Here is a 26,480-nt window from a genome sequence, read left to right on the forward strand (position 1 = left end):
TGGCTGGGAGGTAAATCCGGTTGGGTCAGTGAGAAGGAGCGTTCAACTGGAGCTATAAGACAAAGGTATCATCATCAACCACCGGAACAGGTATTTTTCCATGGACTACTCTTGTTAAGTTGATATTAATGGAGTGCTCACCTTAATTTATGTTGCTTATGATAAAATAATAAGATGTTAAATGTTTAAGGCTATGTAAGAAGGTCAATAAGCTCCTTTTATTACTTTTAAATCAGCAGGAAAATAGATTTGTTAGTGTATAATAGATTGAGGCTCTAATAATAGGAATCAGGCCCTTACACATGGTATCAGAGCCTTGGTTCAAAATCTGGACCCAAAGCCCACTAAAACCCAAATGCCGCTAGAAGGAGGACTTGAACCTCCGACCTTATAGCTGTTAAGCCGTTGTGGTTAACAACCCTTTACTCATGAGAGCATCTAAATTTTGGTGCGCTGCAACCCAATTTCCAAGATGTCGATTTAATCAAATGAAGGGATATATAGGGTTTCCGAACTTGTTTATGTAATGAAAATAATGGATATATAATGTTGTCGGAGCTCGTTTCATGCAAGGAAGAAAATCTAGCTGGTTTTAAGTTATCAATAAGATCTAAGCTATTCTCTATGTTACTATTGATTTGTGATGCTGCCAAATAGTTGTGCTCTCTGAGAAGGCAAATTATTGTAACTATGTAGTACCTGGTTATAAATGTGACAGTATGTGAGAAACATTATTAGGCAGCGAGTTTTAATGGGATTCTATATTTTGAATCATACAATATATATTTTATTGATTCTCCCATTTCATCTGCTGATACATTGCCATATGCTCCTTAGTTGAGTGGATCCCTTCCATTATGGTCGTTGTTACAGTCTATAGAAAGTAAATTTGAATGGTATCATAGCTCGCAATTGGGTTCTCGGTCTGCCGGTAGCTTAAAATACTTGTGTCATTTCAATTACATGAGGCTACGACTTCAAACAAAATATAAAACTAAAAAAAAAAAAAAAACAGAACATAACGCTGATGACGTCCCAATCCCAATTGCAATATCTACCCAGAACCAATGGGAGCGCGATCACTGTTCGTGTTGTCGTTTTTAAAGACCATACAACAGAATCAAATTAGGCTTACAAATAAACTAAGTGCCCTTCAATCTTCTATATCCAGCACACTCAGATCATCTACTCGTGTCACACATTCATCATTGAATCCCATCATTCTTAATTGATCATGAACTGGAAGAAATGACATGCTCGTTCATGTCAGAATGTTCGATTCTCATCACTGTAGAGAGTATTCTCAGGTCCTTGCAGCGAATGCAATCTGCATGCTAAGTTGTGTAGCCAAAAAGGTTCATTCTCTCTGTGCTTACTGTGTTAAAATTTCCGACTCTGTTTCAGTCTCTTTAATCCCTTCCTGAGAGTCAGAATCACTCATGGAATCAGAACTCCCCCCATTAAACTCGTCCTCTGAAAAAAAAATCAGTGTCTTCATTTCCTGCTCCATATTCAATAACTCTAGCTTTAGGTTTCAAAAACTCTTTCAATGGATCCAATTTATAAGGCTCCATCAACTCCCAAACCCAGATTGCATCCTTACCTTGACATCATATCTGAAACTGCTTTCCCTTCCTTTTTATGACACAATTTATTGACTTCATTCTCAAGGCTTTCCCAACACATTCAACATTTTCAACTTTATAGTTTTGTGCATAAAATATAACATCTCCAGAAGTGCTCTTACGTCCACCATACATATACCAGTATGCTAGAACACCGGGGAGATAGCCACCGATGTATAAGCCGTGGCATTACCATCTGTCCCCCTGGTCTAAATTGATTTGCATAAAATCGAAAACTACCATGACTCACAGTAGAAAAATGAGGCGGTATGTCTTCAGCTTGAATTTTCAATCGATCAACTGGTTTCAGCCATTCATAAAATGTGTCGTATATGTGTGCTTTCAATACATCCTGTACCTCAAATTTTTCATTGAACTCAAAATGAACTTCAAAAGTCTTGTTCTCATCGTACGATTCTACCTTAGCACTAGACAAAAATATAGCAATTAAAATCTCACGCTGCTCTGCAACAAGTTTCAAGCTGAGACGCTTATTAACATTTTTTTTCGCCCAAATTGAGCAACGGTTTTATTTGTAGCATCAATGTAGGCTCAACGTCATATTTCTTATGACACATTTCATCATACAATTGTTTGATCCTTTCTTCTTGACTAGCATTGAGATATCCCTCTAGCATTATGTTGCACATCTTGATTTAATACCAATTGCACCATCCCTTTGCAACTCTGCAAAAACCCCCTCAGCCCTCTCCAGCATGCCACATTTAATCAAGGATTCAAGGTATATTTCATAAGCTGCCCGATTAGGTCGACACTTTGCCATACATCGAGAGAATGTGGATTCTACTTCGCCATACATAGACAGGCACATATACATTTGCATCAAGTCCACATAGGATGGCTGCAGTGGCTTCAGACCACTATCCTCAAATTGCTTCATAAAATTTTCCGCATGTTCTTTTTCTTGGGCTTTTGACATTATCTCAATAATTTTCAGATAAGCAATCACACTCATGGAGACTCCTTCCTCCTGCATTTTTGTGAATATCTCCAAAGACTTCATAGGTTGTCCAGCCTTGGCATAAACTTCCATTTGATACACATAAGCCTGAGAAGTGAGACCTACAGCAGTGTCAACTAACTTTGCCCAAGTTCTTTCAGCCTCTTTTACATCTGCATGTCTTGAACAGACCCTGAGTATTGAGACAAGTAAGTCTCTACTTTCCTTAAATCATGCTTTCTTCATCTCATTTCTTAGATAGACTATTCTTTCATGATCTATACAATCTTGGTAGCTGTGAAGCCATATTAAACCTTCATAAATATCCTCCTTTATCCTATGCCCTGCTGTTTTCAAATTCTGAAACACAGCTTCTGCTGGTCTTAAATGATGTTTTGCAGTCCCTCCTGTGCCACGTAATAGGGCCTTAAAAAGAGAATTTTATAAGCTGAGACTTGGCTGATACCCTCCAAGTTGAATCATGCGATTGTATATGTCACAGGGTTCATCAACAAAACCTTTAACCGGTGCTTCAATGTAAGCCATAATGAGAAGAATGAATGCTAGTGAGCACACCTACAATCTTCGGTGAGAAATTATTTAATGATGATGGGAAGAACAAAGTTGATCCTATAGTGTAGAACAGATAAAAGAATGAAGTTGATCCTATAGTGTCGAGGTCAATAATGAGGTTGATCCTATAGTGTAGAAGAGGTCAAGAACGAAATTGATGCTACAGTGTAGAAGAGATTAGTGGGCAGTAATACATACCTCACCACCACTGCCTTGATGCAATGTATGCTATGAGTTTAGTTCAAGGTTTAAGCAGGATCCAAGTATATATCTATCTATCTATATATATATATATATATATATATATATATTAATATTATAACAAAGAGTACAATGTGGTAAACCAATGGTACATGCAATTTTAGTATTTGTACATTCGTGAGCACTCTGGCTTTGTTGGATACATGGATAATGATTGAGAAAGCTCCATTGCATAATATAATAGGAGCCAATATATCAATGTGAAAAGCACACAATGCACAACTCCCAGAACCTTGTAAACACTCTTTCAATACCTCCTATCTCCTCTGCACACTACCCACACATGGAATAATCATTTCCTAAAACCCCCACGTGCATCCCCCTTCCTTGGCCCAAGAAGACTCACAATTTTTCTTGCTTGTGGCAGATGGATTCGTGGGTCAACTTGGGGAATCGAGGTGGGTACTTGCCATACCTTTTGTTGACAGTTCCTTCTATCCAGCTTCTTCTCATCCCTTCATAACTCTTAGTGGTTGGCTGCCCCACTACCCAGCTCTCCCTCAATAACTGATTTCTGGGAAGTAATTTCAAATTTAAATTTCTGTCAATTTGGCAATATGGGACTTTCGGCAAAGGTCAATTACTTGGTAGGAAAGGTAACCTCCTAGTGCCCTCACCGGATTCCACTCGTATTATAATGGCTAGTACTAGTGCTTCATTCTTTAATCAGTGGTTTGGTAAATATTCATTAACTAACAAAACATAAGTATATCATTTATAAGTTGTTTGTTCCAGTTTAAAAAAAATAAAATAAAATTGAGGAACATCCATGTTGTGATTCGCGGTGACATTGAGACATATTTACAAACTGGGGGGAAAGAGGGTATGACAGAATCTAGAAGAAACTTCATACTGTAAAATGACATGGATCCTGGACAATTGACGATCTGGAGGTTGTCTGCCGTGAAATTGGGGCAAATAAACGAGCAAAACGAGTGTTTTATTTTGTTTTGTTTTTGTTTTTTTACGTGTTTTTATAGACAGATGGCTGAGTTTGAATTGTGAGAAGTGAGAGTCTGACTCACGTTTGACCTACAAGTATGAGTCATACTTGTAATTCGATTCACAAATATGACTTTGGGCCACAGGAAAGACTTGGAGAAATTGAATTTGGCTTGGTTTTCTCAAAGAGCAGAGTCAAATTCAGCAGTCCAATTGGACTGGAAGAATCTGGAAATGCTAGTGAAATGGAAAAATTGTCCAAGTAGGTTGCCGCAGGTCTCAGTTGAAACTGGGATACATGCTGATTTCTCCAAGTCTGTGCATTCTGCTTGGTTTACCGTATATGATATCGAATATACCCAATAAAATAACTATAAACTTGGAAAAAAAGAAAAAGAAGAAAAACTTGGTTTACCGTATATTCTTGCTTAGTGCAAGATTTTCTTAATTATCGAGAGGCCCTGTACAGGGTCGTACACTCCTCTGTGGGGGGGTATCTCTTGCTTGGGAGTGTGGTCACTGGATGGTTAAATGAATTAATCATTCTTGCTCATCATTTTCTTTAAATCGTTGGTTTATTTTCCTTTCCCCTCATTGATTTTGGTGTCCTTTTAAGATTTCGGCTTCATCTCAAGTATTCTTGGTGAATGGTGTTTGAACCAGTGTGTGTGGCATTGTGTAGTTCTTCGTATTCTTGCCCCAGATGAAACTGACCCTTGCATGCGTGAACCTTGGTCCATCTATTTTATGCTAATGAGTGGCATTGGAATGGATTAGAATTCGGTTGTGAACAGAGTGAACTTGGGATTGTAATTATCAACAAGAAAATAAGTGGTCATTGAGCTGATTTACTCTTGCATTCTATCCTCGCATTATAGATCTATCCAACAACAGGCAACTAGAGGTAGTTTATTTCTGTATCCTTATGTTAGTCTTGCAATTACTTATAGGAATTGTGGTAGATTGTAAATTTTTGGAAACTCGTGTTGGTGAAATGGATAGGCTATAAGCAATCTGTTAAGGCTGCAGCTATGTCAGAGATGTTTAATAAACCTCTCCTAAATATTTACTACCAAAAGAACTTCTAAAACCACCTCACCAAAGGAAGTCACTAATGAAGGCAAGTCATGAAAGCCAAACAAGAGGAGGAAATGAAAATTTGAACCAGTTACTTTGTTCAAATCATTTCTGTTCTGAGAACAACTTCTTCTAACTAAGGTTGCCTGGCCTTTTCATTATCTAGGTGGTCTGCCATAGTTGTTCATTACAAGATTCTTGCCAAAACAAGAATGCAAGCTATGCCCAGTATGTGTGACATTAAAATGTATCAGTCGGTAGATTTGCTTTCCACTAAATGCTTGCAGTCTTATTGAGTTGCCAAAAGAAAAACAACGGTACAATTTGTATTTATTTATTTATTTTTAATTTTTATTATCACAACAGAAAAACATATTGTTATAAGCTCTGGAATGTTCAAAAAGGATAACTAGAAGTATAGACCACTGATGATCATCATTTATCATCAGAGTAAACTAGATAATGTCAAATTCTGGATCTAAGTAATAGGAAAAAAATGTGGATTGTTGTCATTTGTTTCCATGTTTATTTTGATTTGACCAACCTTTGGCTGACCTTGCAACCATTACAAGTGTTCAAAGGGATTTATTGAACCTTTCCTAGAACTTTTATAAATTATACTCATTTCAAAATGACCAATGCAATGAATATTTTCAACGAAAACCCTCTTTTGCAAACTGTTTTGGAATTGTACTTTCTTTCCAGAATGTGCCAGTGTAATATGCAATATCCTTTAGAGAGCTTAAACATTTTTTTTGTTTTTGGATGGATATGTAGAGATTCATTGCCAAGCATTTTACTCCAGGCAACATTATTAGCTGATATAGTGTTTGGCCTCCCTAGTTAACGGATGGGACTTCATTCTGTTTCTGCTGTCAGGTCTATGTTGCTAGTAATAGTCCATGACAGAAAATAAATTGTTTCTTTGGGGCCCAATCGTGCTTTCCAGACTCTAGAGTCTCTCGGTTCTTCTTTCTCTAAGGGAATTGGAGCTAAAAGTAGTTCAATTTCTACTGAACTCTGTTAAGTGTTACTATCTATAAGAGCTTGCTCGCATTCTTGCAATTTTGAATATTATTGATTTTTATTGATTGTTTTTGACAAATTCTAGTTCAAACCTCCATCACCATGGGAGCAGTTGTCTTCCAGTTAATTAATCTCATCATTGGACAGTTCTTGCATGGTGACAATACCCTTACAAGATTATATTTATCTTCAAGTTGTTCTCCAAACAACCATCTTCAAGTGATTAACTGTCTTCATGTCATGAAAATAATTTGCTCTTTTGTTGGCTAGACTGAAACGACTACAGTTAGGGGATATCACCTAGACTTGGACACATCTTCGGATCCGAGGAGTCTCCTGTAAATGGTATGTTATATTGACCCAATCGTCTAAGGCCGATCTTCAAAGAAGTTAGGGAGTCTTTTATAGTTTTTCCAGCTTCTTTACATTTAAAGGCTCCCATATATAGCATGACTTGTTGACCCAACGCGCTTAGGCTCATCTCCAAAGAAGCTAGGAGTCCTTTGTGATTATCCCAGCATCATTACAATTGAAGATTGTTTCCCTCGTCCCTTCATGGCTTCAAAAGTGAGAAAGAGGCTTTATATTAACAGATCTTCAACATACTTCTACTACAAGTTGGTTCTATGTTGATGTTATGCCTGCATCAAATACTTTTTACAAACAGAGCTAGATTCTCCCTTTAAATAATAATAATAATAATGGTCATGGCCAAGCCAAACACGAAATTGGTTTATGAGACCCCTTGTTTCTAGAACAAGGGATCCACCTCCTTGCAGTGATTTGACTACTAAAGTCTGTGGAGGTTTACCTTCTCTACTCCCCTCTAGATTTGAATCTATGACCTCTTACAAGGAAATACATGTTCTTAACCATTACCAAAGCCATTATAAGCTTTATCTTTGTACAAATTTTAATCTTAACATTGCATGCTTTCTGTAGATGAATGATTATAGAAATAAGCAGATGAGGTTGTTAAGCTTCTTGGAACCTATAAATGGAGACACCAGATCTGCAATATAGTGAGGATTTCACAACAAAGACCTAAATTTAGTTTATGGTTGTAATGCTCATGACTTCTGTTAACTAGCACATGTCATTTAAATACCCTCTACTTTAAACATAGGGATATAGTATAGAGTGGTTTGAGTTACTACGAAGCCCAAAACATGCCAAGAGTTTTCCCTAAGTGATCTAGTACTATCCTTACCATTTGATAGTTTTTTTTAAGGCATGGTTAATTGGTTAAAGTGTTCTTAATTGAATTGAACTTCTCCAAAAATCGATATTCACTAGAATGCATCAATTTAGCATGGTGAGATTCAATGTAATGGTTTCTTCTAATCCATACATATTAAGCCTAGTCTTGTAACTAAGTATGCTTTGTCATGTTGTTTGTTTATTAAGACAAAGAAATCTAGAAAGTAATCAAGAAATTAGTTAATAATGAATAGGCACAGGTAACAAGGAAAAACAATAAAACTAGCAGGCAAACAATCCAAAGAAAAAAGCGCTGACATGATGTAACCTAAGGTTGAGGAAAAGAGGATGCCAACAATTATTGCATGGTGCATAACAGATGGAGGCTTGACAAAGATGGTCTAGTGGGGTAGAATTTTCTAGTGAAAACATAGATTGAATACTATGGACTTGTGTAAGGCTTACTGTGATAGTTATTTTTAATGATCTTAAATTAAATGAGAATATCAATTCGTAGAGAATTTGGGATTTTACAATGGAAGCTTATTTAGTCAATAAAAGACCAGTGAAAATATTATGATACACTTTTACCCTTATTCTAGTGTTGAATAAAAATGTCTTGAAAAATATTGTGTCTCTAGTTTTGGATAAAAGGACCCTCAACTTTCTTCGCAACTTTTGTGGTCACTGGCCACTTATGAAAGGAGTAGGCATCTTTAGAAATGTGGTGTCATTTAGAGGGGAAATACCAATAGCAGCAGGGCAAAGGCAATTATTCCATTCGTTTAATTATTTCTCATTTGTCTAGTCATATTGTGAGCTGCAGTATATATCATGAAATTGTTTTGGTACTAGTAAACAATGATTAAATATATAATAAATTTGAACCTTTTGACATTTAGAGGACATTCTCTCAATAAAAAAATAAAAATAAAGTATGAAAATCATGTTGGAAACAATTTTTGAAGTTTTGAGTCTTTTATTTTCAAGATTAACTAAATGGGTTTGGAAGATGAAAAACCATCAAATTGGAAGAGTGGGACTTTCATATTCACTAAGGTTTTAAAGAAATTATATGCATAAAACTTATACTAACACCTTCTAGTGGAATTGATAGTGCACTAATCCGTTGCTTGCCATTATTTTGGTTTGGTACCACCTTATAGGATATCTGGGTTCAAATGCTATTTTCCATGATGGATAGTTGAATCTATTTCAACTCTAATTGTTATTGAAGGGTTCCACAAGGATGTCACATGAGCATTTATGATGCCCCCTTTTAACGTAGATAGCCACCTATGTTAAGGTTCTATTTTGCAGTTCCATGTTGTTATTTATGAACATTATACACATTTGGTTGGACACGTGAAAATAAATTGATGGATTTGGTATTGATGATGGAAATGTTGGATGTATGACCAAATGTGTGACTTACTTGGTTACAATTTATCTAGTGCATGACTTGTCAGAGTTATTGTTGCATCGTATAGGCTTATATAGATATGATTTATCTAATCAATGACTTAGTGAAATTATGATTTATCTAATGTAAGATTTATTTCCAGTATGAACAACAAAAATTGACACGTGGACACTGGGCTTAATAAACGTGATGTTTAAGATCATGTATCTATATCTATTTTGTGGTTGCATATATGGATGGATGAGAACTAAACTACAGGTTGGAAAGAACCGTATGATAACCAATATCTACTATTCCATTGGGGAAGGTTGAGACGACCAATGAGGAAAGGTACAATGTACATTGTTCTATTACATTTGGTATCTACTTGATATGCACTCTTATGACATGAGTAAAATGCAAATGACAGGTGGCAAGATGACCTAATTGGATTATTCGATGACAAGTCCAACCAGCTCTGTAGTGTGGTCCGTGCTCTGAAGGAGGGGTGGAGGTGTTTCCCACTGTGTATCCTCCGAAACCTGGAATCGTGGGGAGGACAGCTGAACGCTCCCCCTAGACGTGTGATGATGATTGCCAGTTGCCTGCTGGGGAAGTTAGGTTGATGTATTCGACGCTTCCACCATGTCGGTTTTATTAGTGGTTAGTATGGCCGTTGCCACTGATAAAGCAGCAGAGGATGGATAGGGTGGAATGGAAGTAGGCCAGGGTGGATAGGAGGATATAGATCAGTTGGAGACTCTTGATGGGAAGAAATGCCATTGTCGGATTTATCCGATTTTATTGCTATAACTCTCTTTGGTTGCTATGCTTTCAAACTCCTTGCATCATTCATTCTAACTTCGAGACAAAGTTCTCTGAAGGAGGGGTGTATGTAATGCCCCACTTAAATCTTATCCTACAAATTTTGTTAATGTTTACATTATCTAAAAATATTGAGAAATATTGGTCTAATATAAAATTCATGATTTCCATTATTCAAATTCCCCACTTACCTTCTCAAATTGAATATTAGGTAGGATATGGTATCCTTCCATTATTTCAAAATATATGTATTCATTTCACATTACCCAATGTACCCTCACATTTACTAAGGAGAAGACATGGTCCTCTCCATGTAATTACATCTCACATTCCCCAATGTACCCTCACATTTACTAAGGAGAAGACATGGTCCTCTCCATGTAATTACATCTCACATCCCCCAACATACCCTCACATTTACTTGGGAGAAGACATAGTCCTCTCCATATTTATTTTTTTTATCTATTAGACTAACCTAAGTACCCACGGGGGCTTTGAACCGGTGACCTATCGCAAGGAGTGTCTTGACAGCCCACCCATTCACCGTCAATCCAAAGCCCCGTGGGCATAGTCCTCTCCATATTATTATCAATATATATATTCATTTCACATTCCCCAATGTACCTTCACATTTACTAAGGATAAGACATGGTCCTCTCCATGTAATTACATCTCACATTCCCCAATGTACCCTCACATTTACTTGGGAGAAGACATGATCCTTCCCCATTAAATTCTCAATTTTATATTCATGTCACATTTCCAAATGTACCCCTAGCTTACTTGGGAGAAGAGAAGACAATTGTAAGGATGGAAGAGAAGTTAATGACATTAATGAGAGGTGGTTGAGATGGAGAAGGGAAGGAGAGTATAAAAAGGGAAGGGGGAAGGAAGAAAAACGGGTGGGGGAGGGGTTGGAGTCTTGCTTAGGATTGTGGGGGTTGGTTGTGATTGTTTGGACTTGTTATGATTTTGGGAGACCTTGGAAACCTATGGAGGTTTCTTGGGTTTGAGAGGAGGGAAGTATTGTTATCTGGTTTTGCACATTCTTCTTGAGGACTCATTATATCTAGTTGGACTTGGGCACGGAGGGCTAGGGAACCTGTGGAGGTTTCCTGGGCTAGGAATTTATTTCCTAGTTGGCTGGGAGGTAAATCCGGTTGGGTCAGTGAGAAGGAGCGCTCAGCTGGAGCTATAAGACAAAGGTATCATCATCAACCACCGGAACAGGTATTTTTCCATGGACTACTCTTGTTAAGTTGATATCAATGGAGTGCTCACCTTAATTTATGTTGCTTATGATAAAATAATAAGATGTTAAATGTCTAGAGCTATGTAAGAAGGTCAGTAAGCTCCTTTTATTACTTTTAAATTAGCAGGAAAATAGATCTGTTAGTGTATAATAGATTGAGGCTCTAATAATAGGAATCAGGCCCTTACACTTAGGAATATGGAAATTGTTGAATTCTTTCTTCCATATCTTCACAAAATATTGATATGTAATAAATTGTCCATGTCCCTCAGCACCTTCTACATATTCTTTGTATAAGTTGTGGATTTATCATCTTGAAAAATTATCTGGAATATTTATTGCCTCTCTATTTGGCATACACTCTCAATGCAGTGAAAAGAAATATTTCATCCATGACATTGCAGTATTTGATAATGGCCCAAACTGTCTTTTATGATGTACTTCTGAATAAAATGTGGGATCCTTTTCCAAATTTCCTTGAATTCTCGAGAGACGAAAACTCCCAATCGAATGAAACATTTTGAAAGCTTTTCTACACATAAATAAATTCCTAATATGATAATCATAACCTGACAATGTAGATTTCATGCACCCAACTAAATATGAATTTTGCATGCTTTTATTCATTGAAAAATATCTCTTCCTACTTTCTAATGCAAATGTGAAATCCATATGTTTCAAGCAATATTTTTGGCAACATTCACTTGAAATGAGAGCGCTTCTTCTCGTCAAATATTCTGCTCTACCCCTTGTATAACTAGAACAGCTTGCATTGATATGAAAAGGTCTGCTCCTACTCCTCAATACAATATTTCTTGGCAACATCTCCATCATTGGATCATCATTTGTATAAGGATTTTCATCCTCATTAAGAGGAATGTTATCCACACTATGATCAGCTCTGCTTTTCAAATATTGACTTGGAGGATATTCTTCATCTTCCCCTTCTTCAGTGCTACTGTCATAGTCCTTAGAATTTGGACTGAATGGAAAATTTGACTTGATGTTTAATGGATATTCTTCCTCATGTGCATTGTCAGTGCTACTCTCATAGTCCATAGAAGTAGGACTAGGTCGAAAATGTGATTGTTTACTTATTGAAGATGCTACATCCTGTCCTTTGTCACTGCTACCTTTATACTCATTAGAATTAGGACTAAGTGAATCATCCTGTCCTTCATCACTGCCGCTTTCATAGTCCTTAGAATTAGGACTAAGAGGACACTGTGACACTCCATTCTTTTGAAATTCATCATCACGCTCTTCATAACTGTTTCTCTCATAGTCCTTAGAATTAGGACTAAGTGGACACTGTGACACTCCATTCTTTTGAAATTCATCATCCCGCTCTTCATCACTGCTGCTCTCATAGTCCTTAGAATTAGGACTAATTGGACACCATGACACTCCATACTTTTGAAATTCATCATCATGCTCTTCATCACTGCTGCTCTCATAGTCCTTAGAATTAGGACTAAGTGGACACTTTGACACTCCATTCTTTTGAAATTCGTTATCACGCTCTTCATCACTGCTGCTCTCATAGTCCTTAGAATTAGGACTAAGTGGACACCGTGACACTCAATTCTCTTGAAATTCGCCATCGTGCTCTTCAAAACTGCTGCTCTCATAGTCCTCAGAATTAGGACTAAGTGGACACAGTGACACTCCATTCTTTTGAACTTCACCATCATGCTCTTCAAAACTGCTACTCTCATAGTCCTCAGAATTAGGACTAAGTGGACATTGTGACACTCCATTCTTTTGAACTTCACTATCATGCTCTTTGTCGCCGCTACTTTCATAGTCCTTAGAATTAGGACTAAGTGGAATCTGTGACTCTTTATTTATTTGAAATTCTCCATCCCCTCTTTCATCAGTGCTACTCTCATAATCTTTTGAATCAGGACTAAGTGGAAGAATTGACTTTCTATTCATAGTGGAAGAATTCCCATTATATTCATCAATATGAATAGAGTTGTTACGCGATGAAGATGTTGATGGTGTATAAATCGAAACTTCACTATCAGAACAATCCATCCCTAAGGATATTATATAGCTTAAAGAATGAAATTTTCCCTCCAAAATTATTCCCTCCAAAAAATTTCGCTAAAATATTTCCCTCCAAAAAGTTTGTTAGATTTATTTACCCTCATTATTTTATTCTACAATTTATTGAAAAATGTAAAATAATTTTTTTTATGAAATAAATCAGTAAAATTAAAATTGTAAACTACAACTTCTACATTAATTATTCTAATAGTTAAAGTATATAATATTTACTAAACAAGTGAATTTTTTTTTTTTTTTTTTATAATATATTCTAAAAAAAATTAATCCCACATTCAACCCATTGTAAAACAATTCTACAATATTCAATTTATAATATTTTAGTAAAACAATTCTACAATATTTGCTTTATAATATTTGAAAACAAATTATCCCACATTAACTATACGGAAAAACATCTCCGTAATTTCACTTATATATTAAATTTCATTATCACTATTACTCACGTCACATCCAGGTTTTCTGAAGTTCGTTGAAATATTCGTGAATTTGTGGAGCAGCTATATTGCTATCAACAACATATTCAACGAAGAATTCTCGCAATTGAAAGGTAAGTTAAATTTTTTTCCTTTAAAATTTTCATATTAAATTAATTTAATGAAGAAGATTTTTTTTTTTTAAATTAATAATTTTTCTGATCCAAAATAATAATTATGTCCATCATGAGCATGGTGGCCTCAATCAAACTCAATCACCCAATAGCCGCGAGTGGGCCACCGTGGTGTCGCATAGTGGGCGGGGAGGTCGGGCAAGGTGTGAGGGTTGTGGCGCCCACCCTGGCGGCTAGCAGACCTGCCATGCGGGTTGGGCAATTCTTAGCCCCTGCGGCAGGCGGGCGAGTTCCCGGGGTGGACCCTGCAACCCGACTCACCCCCTATCACCAACCCCCCCACTCGACACTCTGACCTACTTCAACCACACCCCGTGCCCTTGCCTCCTTTCCCCCCTCCACATCCCCACATGACTCGTCAACACTCCCATCCCTACCCGCACGCCCACCCCGTCATCCACCACCTCACCTCACACGCCCTCCTGTTGTTGGGAAAAGTATCCAATACGGAATGACCCTATCCCACTCTAAGGGTGATAGTACCTCAGCAACAATCAAAGCAAAGCTATTCGAGATTACTTCTTTATGAAATGTAAGAGAGGGGAGAAAGAGATCCACTAACCGTTGTCTTCCGCTAATGATTGATCCAATCTTCTCTCTTCGCTGCTTGCCCCCAGCTCCTTGCTCTTTCACTAGCCCAGCTACACCAAGATCCTGCAAAATGGCAAGAGAGGGAAACTACAAGAAGCATACATTCATAATTGATTCAAGGATTAGAATAAATCAAATACACAAGTATAGCAATACACCATTGAGACACATGCATATAGAAGAACCTCAAATGCTTTATTAATGGAAGAAGTAAAGTTCTGAGAGTGTTACAACCATAAGAGGCCCAATCCAGCAACACCTCCCAGCAGAAAGAAATCTCCTCTTCACCTCCTTCAAGCAAATCACCCAATAGTTCTACACTCAAACCAACAACACTTCCTTACATTCACCAGATTCCAGCCTCTTTAGACCTCATGAGAGAGCTCTATATATAGGAGTTTTGGAGAAAGGATGAGTCAGCTTGAGGCTGGCATGAAGCTGACTAGTGTCCTCTCCCACTTCAGTTATTCTTCAGTTCTTGAGTCCACTTGGAGTTTCTTGCTTCCACTTGGAGATCTAGATCCTCTTACTCATCACAAGGCGAATTCCCTGATCCAAGTGTCATTTTGGAAGCTTCCTGGGCATTTGACACCTTGAGGAATGACTGTGCCACTTGGCCAATCTCGCCCAGCGCAGGTAGCCTTCATTAAAGTTGACATTCAGCGCAGGTACAGAGTGGAGCAGTTGACATTCAGCGCAGATGCTCAGTGGAGCAGTTGACATGATCCAGAATTAGCTTGTTTTTGAGTGTTTTCAGGTGGAGAACTGATATTTAGTGCTGTGGTTTGCTGACCTTGTTCCTCTAGGGGTAGGAACAACATGTTTAGGGACTTTGGATCCCTTAGATTATTGACATTTCATGCTTCATGCTGTAAGGCACAAAAATGTCTATAACAGTTGCCCCCTAAAGTATGAGGTCGTTTATCGGGTGAAATGCTTTATCAGGAGGATCCGAAGTTCATTCAATCGCTGAGAGGTGACCTGTAATAAATACAATACAATACATTATTTTTCATTCTGCTTTCATGACCTAGCTGAGGCGGGCATTCCCATGCTCAGCTTTATAAATTCATTTTGTTACATATAACAGACGATCGTCTGATGGTAGACTGATAATTCTCTGCTGAAATTATCATCCTTTGAGTAGGATGATCATCTGCTGCAATGATGTACATATCAAATGTCTTTATATTTCCTGAATATATATCGCAGCCCGGATGGATGGAACTAGATCCGGGGTCTTCAAACTCGTTCGATCTTCACTCTAAGTACAAGTCGATCCATGTGAGAATTGCGTTGAAGTCGAACATGGAAAGACATCGCTTGATTACCGGTCAATGATGTAAACCGTTAACAAGCGCGAGAGGAATCACCAATAATGACAATGACCCTCAAGGTACTGCAGTACAATTCACGTGGTGTGAATAAAGGACTTGGCGTCGAACACCACGCAAAATCTTTCGGTCGAAGGTCATTGATGTATACCTGTCGCCGGAAGTGAGAAACTTGCCATTGAGGCATGCAAGCTTCAAAGTACTGGGGGGTGTTCCTAGATCAACTTCTTGGATAATGAGCTGAAGTCGACAAGAAGCGATCCGTCAAAGGAGGGCCTTAATGAATCCCACATCAGTGACACGGAACGGAGCTAATGATTTTAGTGGAGGTGAAAACAATCTGTGAAATATGATTCAGGGTGGCGATCATGGGTGGATGAAGGATAATGTATGGCAGTGGATGGGACACGGTTGACTCTTTCTGAACAACATCTCTTGAACATATAACGACACTGATGTGATGGATCGGTAGCATTACCCCGAATGTGGATGGTTTGGCGAGGACCATGGTGATGAGACCGGTGAATGAAACAACCCAACCCGATGTGATACGGAGGACAAAGTGTCATGTTCAAGAGCGACTTGCTACCATTAAAGCTTTGAGGTTCTCCCAATTTTTCCCCAGTCATTTCTGACCAGTACCTCTTTATTTTTGTCAAGCTTGAGGAGGATAACATATGCTTGTTCTATAACCTGCCCTTCGGGCAAGCCCATCGCTATGTTTTAACGAGCCTAGCGATAGGGAAACTCGTTCTCGTCTAAAGACAAGTTTGTCGCTATTTAATCATTTTAACGAGTCTAACGACAAGGAAAACTCGGTCCTTTTCATTTTTAGAGAGTCTGAAAAGGTACAGAAAGTTAACTCCAAAATTCCTTTTTCGTCATCTAATCCCTCAAGTCCGAAAAAGTATAAAACAATACAGAAGGGATGAGTCTTCGATAACTTTAACGAGCCGAATAAAACAAGCGCTCGACCTTTTTGTGTAATAATCCCTCAGGTCCAAAAAGATTAAAATCTAGAGGAGGGATAGCTCTTCCGGTCACTTTAACGAGCTGGAAGGCCAAAACTCGGCAAACTTTTCATATTTTACGAGTCAGATGAAAAGAGCTCAAAGAAGACTCGTCTTTCGAGGAACGAGTGATAAACGGGGATAGCAGCAGATTCCAGGTACAGGTTGGAATTTTCCAATCACGGCAGTGTCACAAGGATGGCTAAGTGAAATCACTCTTCGCAGCTGTTCCTCAAAATAGGTAAACAATCATATGGAGGTGAACGATTGGCCAAATGGAATGGAGGTGGCGGGTGCAAACACGACCAAGGCTTTTTATGGCTCATAAATTTACGATCACAATGGTTATTTACCGGAATAGGTTCATTTTTTAACGAGCTTAAACTCTGAAGGAAACTCTTGCTCACGCTTTTCTATTTTTTAACGAGCATAAATTCCGCGGTAAAACTGCTCGATATACCAGTCATAAGATAAGAATGTCTCCTGTGAGATAGCTATTTTTTATGGAGCTTTATCTCACGAAGCTATGCTCCTAATCATCCTTTCTTTATGCAAGTTCGGAAATGGCTAATCCTACGAGTTTAAAGGGTTAGACCTACAGGTTTAAAGGGAGGACCTAAAAATTTAAAAAAATAAATAGTCGTCCCTTGCTTGCACTCCAAAAGGTTTGCATGCCCCCAGGTATAAAGTAAAACTTCAAGGCTGCCCCTACTTATCCGTTAAAACATTTGTTTTAAAGGGTGAGGCTTGCCTCTTTCTGGTTACCCAAAGATTGTTTTGTTAACACCATCAAACGAAAACATCTCCTCGGCACTGTCTACCGAAGTGGACAATGGTGAATGACCTTTGTCAAACAAGTAACCTTAACAAAAGAATCCTGTTCCAGAACAACCCCTCTTCCATCATCTCCTTCTTCTCCATGGGAGCTTGGCTTTCGCCGGCTCTACCTTACGAGGAGGAAGGAGGGGACGGGGTACGGACTAGTCATATTCTCCTGCGGAAATTCTACCTTATACCCAGGGTTTCCTCTGCCCGAAGCAGACCAGGATGCATGCCCCCTGGGTTCCAGTCCCATCTTTCCGAATCACTCGCACTCATCGGGAAGGAGGACTGGGGGTGGAGACATTTCTTGAGTGAATAGACCATTCAGGGTTGGTATTTGACTATTTGCGATGCGTGATCCCGGAAATGAAAGTTGGTCTACGAGCTTGACCATTCTTCCTTCGTGTGGAAAACACATTACTCTAAAGAGTGAGGAGACTATCGCTCCCATGCAATATATATAGTCTCGTCCAAGGAGTAGGTTATAATCCAAGGGTCCTTGAACGACCATCACGTTCATTTGAACGGTCTTCCCTTTCAATGTAACAGGCACATTGGGGAGGATCCCTAATGGTCGACTGGTTCCTTTATCAAAACCCGAGAGATTTCTTATCTCAGGCAAAAGCTCCGGGGAACCCAGTGCTTTCCAAGCAATAGAGGAAAGGATACTCACAGATGCCCCTTCATCAATGATAGTTCCGGCCATTACCATTCTATAAATTTGGACGATGATTCTGAATGGTATACTGGCTGGTAACCGGGGTCTGCCTAGTTGGTTCCAATCAAAGGACACAACCAGGTTGCTTGGTGGTGGGACCGAATACACGGCCGGATGTGACCCTGACGATGTTCCTTCCTGCGATAAAGGAATGGGCGCATTGCCCTGATGCTCATCAGAGTCGGTGTTGATGAAAAGAATCTGGATGGTGTCATCCTTATTCTCTTCAGTGAGGGTGTCATTTGAAGATGAATCTTCAGTGACGGTGTCATTTGAAGATGAAACCTCTGAAGGCGGAACCGGGTCAACTGCCGTATCGACCTTTAGACTTTCGTCTGGTCTGGATTCAGTAGGTTCATTTTCAATGACTGACGCTTCAGCTGACCACTTGAGTGGGCCAGCTGTGTTTTCAACCAACGAAGGACTTGGCACGAGTTTTTTGTATCCAGGAGGAAGTCTCAACGGTGAAACCGGGTGATCTTCCAAAACTCTCTTCGCTTCGTCTAAGAAGGGACAACGGTGGATGGCGTGATCGCCTTTACACAGTTTGCAGGGGGATTTTACTCCCCCTCTTTGTCTTGAACCTTCACTTTCGCTGGTTGACGGTAAGCAATCAACATGACTATCAGAGGTTGATGCTCCCGAATTGTGCAAGCGAGGGGACCAGTCCCTTAGTATCCGGGGAATACAGGGACAATCTCTATGGAAGTGGTCTCCTCTACATATGACACATGGCGATTTAGGCCCGGTCTGTGCTGTGTGTGGATTTTTGTCAGATGTCTTTTGCTTGCCCCCAGGCGCCTTAGGCTCCTTCTTCTTCTTCTCCTTCTTCTCCATGGGAGCTTGGCTTTTGCCGGCTCTACCTTGCGAAGATGAAGGATTGGAGGAAGAGTTATAGGAAGTAGAAGGCTGGCGGGCAGCTCTAGACTGATCTAACTGTTGACTCGACTGTTCAGGAACCATGGTGTTCTGAACTACATTGGTTGAGAATAGCCAAATTGGCAGGCCAATTGTCAGTCCTGGAAGCGACAATGTGGCCATGTGGGGCGCACCAACTTCTCCCCAAGAGGAGAAAGGACTAGGATTTCCATCATGTGGAATTCCTTGGTTGGGGCATTCCATGTTCTCAACCTAAAGATCAACGCAGGAATAGGAGGTGATTATGTTCCGTTTAAAATAAATTTTATAACGACGCTTTAGACACAACTTGCTTTTTCACTTTTTAAGAGTCGAGAAAAAGCTAAAGATGACTCTAGTCTCCTTCGATGTTTTAACGAGCCCGAAGTGACAAATGCTCGGATGGACTTTTTCAGTTATAGAGTTTGAAAAAGGCCAAAAGAAACTGCTCTGGAGTTCTAGGCAGAGGGTGTGCCAAACTTTTCGCAAAACCACAGAATACGTTTTACGGTACGAGTGGTCGATCTTCGTGAATGCTGTGTTCACTGCATTGTGATCAGTAGGGCGGCCGACACGGTTTCCTATGGATAAAGGCTTTGTTCCTATAGGGGTCTCCCAATATATACGCGACGGTACGTGGGAGCACAAGTCCGTATTGATACTTATCGCTTCACCGTGGAGGAATCACCCAACCACTCAACGCTAAGATATCACGTTTAACGACGCCGGAACACGTCTCTAGCTTAGACCTCTATGTGTTTGCGTTATGTTTCAATGTGTTGTTATGTAAATTCAATTTATTTTAAGGTTGATCTTGTTTAGCAGTTTGCCTTTATGGATCACCACGAGATGTATGATAACACTCCTAAATGCAGTCTAAGATGATAAGCAAGCTTTTCAATCTTTCAACTTTGAAAATCTTAACTACTGAGGGAAAAGAAAGACAACATCTTTTCACACAGATCATAGGGCACACACTAATGCACTTTTTCCTAAATCGACATGCAAACTGTCATAATGCACATGCACAATGCAGGTATTTCTTTTCTCTTTCTTAATGTTGGTGCGATACAAAAAGAAAGCTGTTGTATAACTTTGAATTCAATTTCAAGTGAAAGCAAACAAGCTTGTCCAAAATCAAAAGACACCTTAAGATTTACTTGTTTCGACACTAGAAATATATAAATTCAAACCATATGACGAAAGCAAAAGCTCAATCAGCTATGAACAGCAAACAAACTAGCTCTTAAGATCAAAACGACACTTTATCACAGGTCTAGATCTAAGAGGCCACAGCAAGACTGGTTCACTTTCGTTATGGGAAACTGTAAATGATGTAAGAAATACACAAAGAACAAATACAGTTTCTTTATACAACCGAGGCGGAATAGTGGTAAGGAAAGTTGGTTTCAGATAGGTACATTGACTGGTAACAGGCTGCAAAAACAAGGGTGAAAACAGGGCAAGAAACAGCAGGAAACCCCAGTAGCACAAGGCAAGACTGGTTCAGCGCAGGTAGCCCCTTCGGGAACTGCGCTGAAATGCAGACAGCCTTCACACAGCCTGCACTGAAGAACGAAACTTTCGTTTCTCTTGGTTTCCGGGTCACAGATTGCTCAAAAATTCACAGTTTTTGGCCAAATCAGAAGCTATCAGTCAAGTACACACTAAGGGATGAAAAGGAGGATGAAAAGCTATCACTAAGAGCTTATCAGAGTCCTTGTGGATCAGCTCTTCAAATCATAAACTTGCCCAGAAACTGAGCTAGAGTAGCTGCCCTCTACTTTGCATTTGAAAGATTCAAATGCAGTTCGATTCGGTACTCCCTGTGTTTATGAAATGAATAGCAAAAACACAAACAACCAACAAGATACGATCCCCAGCGGAGTCGCCAATTTGTTGTTGGGAAAAGTATCCAATACGGAATGACCCTATCCCACTCTAAGGGTGATAGTACCTCAGCAACAATCAAAGCAAAGCTATTCGAGATTACTTCTTTATGAAATGTAAGAGAGGGGAGAAAGAGATCCACTAACCGTTGTCTTCCGCTAATGATTGATCCAATCTTCTCTCTTCGCTGCTTGCCCCCAGCTCCTTGCTCTTTCACTAGCCCAGCTACACCAAGATCCTGCAAAATGGCAAGAGAGGGAAACTACAAGAAGCATACATTCATAATTGATTCAAGGATTAGAATAAATCAAATACACAAGTATAGAAATACACCATTGAGACACATGCATATAGAAGAACCTCAAATGCTTTATTAATGGAAGAAGTAAAGTTCTGAGAGTGTTACAACCATAAGAGGCCCAATCCAGCAACACCTCCCAGCAGAAAGAAATCTCCTCTTCACCTCCTTCAAGCAAATCACCCAATAGTTCTACACTCAAACCAACAGCACTTCCTTACATTCACCAGATTCCAGCCTCTTTAGACCTCATGAGAGAGCTCTATATATAGGAGTTTTGGAGAAAGGATGAGTCAGCTTGAGGCTGGCATGAAGCTGACTAGTGTCCTCTCCCACTTCAGTTATTCTTCAGTTCTTGAGTCCACTTGGAGTTTCTTGCTTCCACTTGGAGATCTAGATCCTCTTACTCATCACAAGGCGAATTCCCTGATCCAAGTGTCATTTTGGAAGCTTCCTGGGCATTTGACACCTTGAGGAATGACTGTGCCACTTGGCCAATCTCGCCCAGCGCAGGTAGCCTTCATTAAAGTTGACATTCAGCGCAGGTACAGAGTGGAGCAGTTGACATTCAGCGCAGATGCTCAGTGGAGCAGTTGACATGATCCAGAATTAGCTTGTTTTTGAGTGTTTTCAGGTGGAGAACTGATATTTAGTGCTGTGGTTTGCTGACCTTGTTCCTCTAGGGGTAGGAACAACATGTTTAGGGACTTTGGATCCCTTAGATTATTGACATTTCATGCTTCATGTTGTAAGGCACAAAAATGTCTATAACACCTCGCCACGCGGCAACTGTCCCCTCCCGCTCACACTCCTCCCTCTATCCCCATCCACCTCACCCACCTCAAGACCTCCCCTCGACCCCCTCGCCGCCACCCCACTGCCCCCCACCCCCCCTCCTCTCCCCCCCCCCCCCCCCAACTCTCTTCTCCCACCCCCACTGTCCCTACTCACCCCTTCCCCAACCACCCCTCTCCAACCCTCTCGAACCCCCCACACCCCCCCTCACCTCTCACACCACCCCATGCCCGATCCCCCTACCCCACACAACCCCCCCACTCACCTCTTGGCCCACACCCCATGCCCCATGCCCACCTCACCTCTCCCTCCACCTGGCCCCGCACTCCCCCTTCCCCCCCCTCACCTCTCACCCCTTACCCCCATGGCAACCCCGTCCTCACCTCTCGCCCCGCACCCCCATGTCACGACCACACCCCCCTCACCTCTCGCCCCACCCCCATGCCTACCCCCCCCCCCCCCCCACCAACTCTCTCCCCACTACCCCCATGCCCACCCCCCACTCACCTCTCTCCCCACACACTCCCCCTCACCTCTCGGCACCCCCAACACCTGCCCACCCACTCACCTCTCGACCACCCCCATGCCCCACCCCCCACCCCCCACCTCGCAGCTCCCCCACCCCCTCTCCTCCCTCCGCTCCCTCACCTCTCGGCCCAGCCCCATGCCTACCCCTGCTCACCTCTTTCCCCACCCGCCGCCAACACCCCCCCGCCCCTCACCTCTCGACCCCCACAACACCCGCCCACCCCCTCACCTCTCGACCCCCCAATGCCCCGCCCCCTCTCCTCCCTCCGCTACCACACCCCCTCTCCTCCCTCCGCTCCCCCCCTCCCACGGCCTCCCCTGCTGCCCTCTCGCCCTCCCCTCCCTCCTCTCTACCCCCCTCCACTCCCACGGCCTCCTCCGCCCTCCCTGGTTGCCCGCGCCCACGCCTGGCAGGCGACAGGGCGATTCCCGGAATCACCCTGCCGCCTGCCGGGCGGGGGCGCGGTCTGCCAGGGTGGCGCTTGCCTAGGTCGCGCCATCCCGGTGGCCCGCGCCCTTGCCTGGCAGGTGGTAGGGCGATTCCCAGAATTGCCCTGCCACCTACCGGGCGGGGGCGCGAGTAACCGGGGAGGGCGGAGGAGGCCGTGGGAGCAAGGGGGGTGGATATGAGGGAGGGGAGGGCGAGAGGGTGGCGGGGGAGGCCGTGGGAGGGGGGGAGTAGCGGGTAGGAAGGGGAGAGACGTGAGGGGCGTGTGGGGGGATGGGGCGAGAGATGAGGGGGTGGTGGGGCATGCGCGGCGGGGCCGAGAGGTGAGGGGGTGGGCATGGGGGTGGAACAAGAGGTGAGGGGGGCCGGGTGGGGCATGGGTAAGGGCTCTGAGAGGTGAGGGGGGTGGGCATGAGAGTGGGGCGAGAGGTGAGGGGGGCCGAGTGGGACATGGGGGTGGGGAGAGAGGTGAGGGGGGCATGGGAAGGACGGGCGGGGGGAGTGGCGAGTGGGAGGGAGAGAGAGGTGAGGGGAGGGTGGGGCATGGGCTGGGGGGCTGAGAGGTGAGGGGCGAGTGGGGCATGGGCGAGAGGTGAGGGGTGCGTGGGGCATGGGCTAGGGGCCGAGAGGTGAGGGGAGGGTGGACATGGGGGACGGGCGAGAGGTGGGGGGGGACATAGGGGGGATTAGGTGGGGGCGAGGGAGGTGAGGGGGGGTGGGGATGGGCAGCAGGGTTGAGAGGTGAGGGGGGCTAGGTGGGACATGGGGGTAGGCAGAGAGGTGAAGGGGGGGTGAGGGGGGCTAGGTGGGACATGGGGTTAGGCAGAGAGGTGAAGGGGGGGTGAGGGGGGCATGGGGGGTGAGGAGAGGTGAGGGGGGGGTGGGCATGGGGATGGGGTGAGAGGTGAGGGGGATAGGGGGAGGTGCGTGGGGAAAGCGAAGGGGAGGGATAGAGCGGTGGGGGTAGTATATGAGGTAGGGCGTAGGTTGATGGGAAGGGGCAGGAGGGAGAGGAGGAGCGAGAGGTGATGGGGGTCGGGGAGAGTGCATGGGGAAGGGGAAGGGGTAATGGGGGGGTAAGGAATAGGTTGATGGGAAGGGGTAATGGGGGGGTAAGGCATAGGTTGATGGGAAGGGGTAGGGGGATGAGTGGTTAGGGTAAAGGGGTGCGGGAAGGGGGACGGTAGAGGAAGGGGAGGGGGGGTTAAGGGGGGAGTGGAGAAGGGAGGTAGGAAAAGGGGGGGTGGAAGGGGCAGGGAAAGGGGGGAGAGAAAGGGGGGGTGTCAAGGGGGAGGAGAGGGAGGTGGAGGGGGGTTAAGGGCAGGGAGGCGAGGGGTTGGAGTGGGGTGTAAAGGGCGTGGGGGGAAGGAGGGGGTGGATGTGGGTGGAGTAGGGCGCAAGGTGGTGGGTGAGGGGAGCGCATGTTTGGGGGGAGGTGGGGGCACGTGGGTGGAGAGAGTGGCGGGCAGGACGTGCAGGTGAGGCAGGTGGCTGTGAGAGAAGAGGGTCGGTTGCGGCGTCCTCGCACATTCGCCCCTGCCCACACCCGCACACCCCTATCACCAACACCCACCCAGCCCGCCCGCCCCCACCCGCCCGACTGTCCACCCAGCCCCGCCGTCCGTCACCCGACCTCCCACCCGCCCATCGACCTGCCCACCTGCCCGTTAGCGGTAGCTGGGCAATTTTGATTATAAAAATAAAACATTTATGATATATTTTCATTGTTAATTTAAGTTAATATGTTTTTGTTATTTACTAATTTATGTGTTTCTATTTTTCAGGAAAATGGCATCAAAGAAAATTTCTGTGAACCTTTCTGGACCAAAGACTCTTAAAGGTGTATCTTCAAAAAACATTGGTGAACGAACTCCACCTGAGCTCATGGCTACAAATCTTTCAACTGCCTCAAGTGATAAGAAGATAATTCCGGACTGGAAGAATTCAAAAGAGGTGAAATTTCCATCAAGAGTTTGGTATGTGAAAGAAAGAGAAAGCGCAAATGTGAATATATATCTATATATTGATATACCCAATGATAATGTAAATTTTGAGGTGATGGGAAGAGTCATAGATATGTGTTTGGTACCAAACACTTAAGTTGTTTACGTACTTACAAAAACTCCCAAGTCACATGAAAGGGTTAAATATTGACTATCATATTCATTATATGACACGAAAGAGGTATCTACAAAGGTGTGTAAACAAATCGTAAATGAGATGACACAAAACATTGTAAGTATTGTTATTTATATTTTTATTTTGCGTTCTTGAAAGTGTCTCGCTATATTTTTTTTTCACTTTGTTTTTTTGACATATGATATTTTGTTGGGTAGAATTTTGTTGAAACTTTTTCAATTAGGTTAGGAGGAATTCATTTCATAGAGCATGATGTCATGAACGTTGTTAGCAACTTCTACTCAGTGTCAGAAGAAGATATGGAAAACAAGAAAAATGTAGTAATTGATGATGCTACAAAAATACATCCAAAGAATCAGAAAAAAAGGCCTCTAGTGGATATATCTGGCAAGGGTAAACAAGTTACTTTTGAGGATGATGAAGTTGAAACTGACAGTGAAGCATATGTTGCCATTACTGAAGATGACATTGGAACTGAGAAAAGTCGTAAAATACCAAAAGTAATAATGCCCAAGAATAAATATGTTGAGAATGTTATGACGAAAAAAATTAAAGTTGAAGATTTTGAAGTAGTCATTACCAGCAGTGAAGAACCTAGTAAAAGTTCAAAAGAAAGCAGAGAAATCATTACACCAGGAGCTAATTTAGATGATGGCATTATGAAAAAAAACCAAAATGCCATTTGAAAAAATTTGACAAAGGGAAACTTAATTGATGGTGGTCATACATTTCAGCTTAATGTTAGACAAACCTATAAGGCAAGTGAAGGACAATGCCAATATCAAGTCAGAAAGCCACATCATATGCATGTTCACAACTTGAAGACATTGATGAGGTACAATCCATATGCTCATGTGGTTAGTTATGTGCTTCTCGTTGATCCACTTCAAGTTCCCAACAAAGAAGCATTTGATAAGTCAAAATGTTTTGAATACAATTATTATGTGCTTGGGGGTAACCATTCTGTAGAAGCTCAAAGACAATTGATGGAGGAATATCCTAATAACCCACATTTTGAAACAATGAAATGTATCATTTATGCTGGTTTAAATGAAACACAAGCAAAGTTAGTGGCATGGGATCATAATTCAGATAATGAATATAGGATGTCTATGACTTTCATCCAAAGGGTTAGATTTATTCATAGTGAATTTGAAGAAAAATGTGGTGGGGATAGGATAAATGT

At 41.9% G+C, this 26,480-nt stretch overlaps 1 pseudogene; it reads right to left on the reverse strand.

The window, feature by feature from the left end:
- Positions 1-1,372: 1,372 nt before the first annotated feature.
- On the reverse strand, positions 1,373-23,207 carry LOC149247648 (pentatricopeptide repeat-containing protein OTP51, chloroplastic pseudogene; annotated as a pseudogene).
- Positions 23,208-26,480: the final 3,273 nt, after the last annotated feature.

Source organism: Pinus tabuliformis, chromosome 7, assembly GCF_031772625.1.
Source record: "Pinus tabuliformis cultivar Carrire ecotype Pingquan chromosome 7, CPIR1, whole genome shotgun sequence".
NCBI classification, from domain to species: domain Eukaryota; kingdom Viridiplantae; phylum Streptophyta; class Pinopsida; order Pinales; family Pinaceae; genus Pinus; species Pinus tabuliformis.